Consider the following 4797-nt stretch of genomic DNA (forward strand, 5'->3'; position numbering starts at 1 on the left):
TACAGCAAGCTCTGCTACTGTACAAAGTAAGAAGGAGATAGTGTAAGGCGCACACTAAAGCTATTAAAGCTGCACGACCTAGCAGCTAGACAACAGCAGTACCTGCGCAATCCACTGCACAAGCGATTAACCCTACGCCCTATAAGGCACTTTGTTTAGTTACTTATCCCTTAGGATAGTAGATTAATCCTTTGCATTATACAGCAAGCTCTGCTACTGTACAAAGTAAGAAGGAGATAGTGTAAGGCGCACACTAAAGCTATTAAAGCTGCACAACCTAGCAGCTAGACAACAGCAGTACCTGCGCAATCTACTAAAAAAGTAATTAACTATACTATTATAATAAAATCTTATTAGCAACTAACAACTCTGCGTAATAATAGAAAGAATAAGGAATAATTTCTATTATATAAATAACTTATAAAGAACATAAGAATATTAGAGGCAACACTATAGAACAAGACTAGCCTAGAGTACTAGAATAATAAAATTAACATGTTAAAGGCTCTAATAAGCCTATAAACTTAATTATACATAAGTTATATAATTACTAATTTATATATAACAACTTAGAAAGGCGCTACCTTTTTAAGTGTGTACATAAAAAATTTTAAAAGATAGACACTATAAGACTTTTTAGCACTTAGCTGCACATTTAAAAGAGAGCTTATATAAGTGCTAGAGAACAAAGAAATTACACTACAGCTAGGCACTAAAAGTACCTAAGCCTAGAAGCTGTATAATATAGCATAAAAAAAAGTAATTGCACTAAAAAAGCTTTATATGCAACCCTTATTACTATATAAGGCTTTGCATAGAAGCAGACTAAACATAATGCTGCTATTAACACTAAATGTACTAGTGTTACCTGCTTCTACACCTTAGCTAGCACTACACTAATTACTATACAAACAATACATGCCACTCTACCTAACGCCTGCTCCACACCCTTAATTGTACACACCACCGCCTACAGTAGTGTATGCACTACTAATACTACCTGCACAATCTATACTACATTACAGCCTATATAAACTTCTACCTTAGAAGGAAACTGCTAAAGAAAAACTTCTAGTAAATAAAATTATATAATTCTAAAAAGCATAAAAAAAAATAATAACTATATAAGTTAACTATATAACATCTTTATAAATAAAATAAAGATTTTTATTAATTTATATTAATAGCTAAATATCTAGAAAACTTAGTACATAGACATCTTTCTAGATATTCTAAAAAGTTAGGCAAATATATACTATATACATAACATAGGCTCTAGACATAACTAGAAGCATTTATATAACACCTTAAGTAGTTACTTTAACACTAATGTAAACTATAGCTAGTACTAGACAGACTAGATAATAATAACTTTTACATAATACTAATAAAAGAACTTTAATAAGAGTTTATATAAAGTTTTTAAAATAATAATTAATAAGCTTACACTTATATAAAAAGCACTAAAAATAAAATTTTAAAAAAATGTTTTACTACACACTACTATTATATAAGCCTATTAAGAATAACTAGAACTAGAATATGCTATGTTTACTATTAAGCTCTTATGTAAAGCTTTATTTAGTAACTTATAGGCATTACTTTAAGTTACTATATGTAACAATTCTTGTTCCATCTTAGGTCGCCTAGAACCCATCCAAAGGGTCCCCGTATCAGCTCCAACCCTGGCTCGACCCTGACTTGACCTGGCCCTGACTCTGCCCTGCCCCCTGCTGTTACCCCTATTCCCTTATGTATTTAGTCGCACCTTGCCCTGTAGCTAGCTCAGTAGTTTTCTGATATCCTACGTACAAGGCCTATAGGTGTCATTAGTATTCCTAGGTCTCTGAGTCCCCACGCACTCCCATATGCCTCTGAGTGGATTCATACCGCATTCAGACCCATTGTCTTGCCTGCGCTGTTACACTATAGACTAAAAGGTAAACTAATACCTCTAAAAACTGCCTAATGTATACTACATAAACTACTAATATAACTCTACATAATAAAAGTCTACACAACAAGAAGAAAGCTTCCCTTTATATAAAAAAAAATAATATAGAAAATTTTTATTTAGGTTTAGGCTATAATTTAGAGATAACTATATATAGATAAAGAAGTGCTTTATCTACTATAAAAAAATATTAGTTATTAAACTACTCTTATAATAACTATACATAAGTAAAGAACTAGTATGTTACTGTATATAAAGATTTTTATAATAAAACCTTATTATGTAAAGCTATTACTTTATACATCTAAGACTTTAAAGGTTACCTTAAGAAAAAAAATAATTTATATAATATAAAGAAAATAAAATAAAAAAGTAAAAATGCTAAAAAAGCTATTAACTACTTTACCTTTACTGCCTATTTATACTGTGTAATAAGAGAGGACATTTACAGCATTAAACCTAAGAAGTATGCTAAGCAGTTTATTCTTAATAACTAATACTATATAGTATACTAAAGCAAACTATAAGACATAAGTGTAGTAAAAATCTTTACTATTAGCAAGTTTTAATTTAAAGTGTAAGTATAAAAGAACTTATATATAAAAATTAATTAAATACTTAGCTAAATAAATATTAGCTTTAAAGGCTAGACACTAAAAAAATTAATTAGTACTATATAAATCTAGAACTTAATTAGTCTAGTTATATACTATATTTTAGAGACTTTAACACTATTTCTGCTATTACTAGCAGATGCTAACTAACTTAGGGTATACTTTAATAACATTTTAAATGTTATTATATGTAAAGATAAAACTACTATACTTATTATATAAAAATAAAGACACTTTTTTTTTAATATTAGTAAAAAAGAATTTATATCTTTCTTTACTAAATTAGAACTTTACTGCCTTTACTGCTAATTTAGACACTTTTGCATAAAGAGACTTTAGAAGATGCTAACTAGCGCTAGCTACAACATTAATGCTATAGTGCTAAAAGAGATTAAGAAGTTTTGCTACCTCTACTAATTATATAACTAGGCCTTATAAAAATTTAAGTTTATAATTAAAAATAACACTTACTTTAACTATAAAGTTATTATTAATGTTATATAAATTAATAATAAAGATGTTTTATATGTTATTAATGCAGACATATTATTTTAGGCTACTATATTTCTAAAATCTATGTCTGCATAAGATACCTAAAATGTACTATGCAAATGCTAAATTAATACTTATTAAGAACCTTTAGACTATATTATGCATAACTTTAGTATAAACTTTGCTTTAGAGGATTTTTAAGCTTATGTAAAAATTATAAAAGCTACATGTAGGCAGATGCCTATAGAAGCATATTAGGCAGTTAAAAAGGTTAAGTGTGTGCACATACTTTTCTAATAAGTGTTTAACATCCTAAAGACTAAGCTAGGTAACTATACAGATAATAAGGCTATTCTATAAATAGCAGTTAAGGCTCTAAACAACACAGCTAGCCTACACAGTCTAGTACCTATACTGCTAGTCTTTAGAGCATACCTAAGAATTAACCTAAACTCTCTGCTATTACTAGACATTATTACATAAGTAAGTGCTATATAAAAGGTAATAAAAATACTTTAAAAAGACTATATAAAAGTAAACATTAATTATATAATTAACACTTATAATAGCTTTATAACATATAAAGTTCTTAACCTTCCTCTTAGCTTAAAGATTATAGCATAAAAAGAGAAAAAAAGCTAGACTAGCCTATATAAAATTAAAAGCATTAAAGAGAGAGATATTATTATTAAGAAAAAAAATAGCTTACTAAAGCTCTAATATACATAAGTTAAACTATACTATAAAAAAAAAAAAAATAGCCTACTTATAATAAATAACCTAGATAAACTAATCTCTATATAAAAAGATTTTTTAAAGAAGAGAAAAAAAAAACAGCTTTATAAAAATATTATAAAGGCAAAACTAGAGCCTACTATAGACTAAGCCTCTTAAGATAGTAATACTGCACTAGTGTAAAGAGAAGATATAGATACTAGAAGAAGTAAAAAGCAAAGAAAACCTGCATAAAGTCTAGACTAGGTATTTTTAACTTAAAAAAAGAAGAATAATTAGGCTTTATTTATTAAGCTTTATATAAATAGTGTAATTACTACACTTAAAAAACTATTTAAGAAATTAGACTATATAAAAATAAACACTTTAATTACTAATAGCACTTTTAAAGTTATAGTGTATAACTTAATAAAGTATAAAAGTTAGATTTTTAACCTTTACTTTATATAAAAAGTAAAAGGTAAAACAACTTAACTATATAAGAAATTTTACCTAGTGTTTACTAGCTACTTAAATAAAAAGAAAAAAGAAATTCTTACTTAGTTACTAACTATTTAAAGAATAAGCTAAAGACTACTTTTAGCTATAAAAGTAAGCCTAAGAGCTATATATAAAATGCATTTTAAACTGCGTAATATTATATAAGTATACATTTAATTAATAAATAAGCTTATATATACGCTATATATAAAGCTACTAAAAAAGATGCGCTAGAGCTTTCTACTAAATATAATACTCTAGGTTGTACAACTCTTATATAAAGCTGCTAAATTAGGACTGTATTAGTTTAAAACATACTATAACTACTATAAAAAAAAGCTGCGCATGTACATTTTTTTATACAACCCCTACTTTTTAATTACTAATAAAGAAGAGCATACTTTTAGTATTACTAGCCTATAAACAAATAACACTTTAAGCATTATAATAAAAAATTTTGCGTAAAAAGAAAAAAAAAAACTATAAAAAGTAAAGTTTTATATAAAAAGTAAAACTATTCTA

This window comes from Lindgomyces ingoldianus (assembly GCF_010093535.1).
Source record: "Lindgomyces ingoldianus strain ATCC 200398 unplaced genomic scaffold BDR25scaffold_49, whole genome shotgun sequence".
Classification (NCBI taxonomy): Eukaryota; Fungi; Ascomycota; class Dothideomycetes; order Pleosporales; family Lindgomycetaceae; genus Lindgomyces; species Lindgomyces ingoldianus.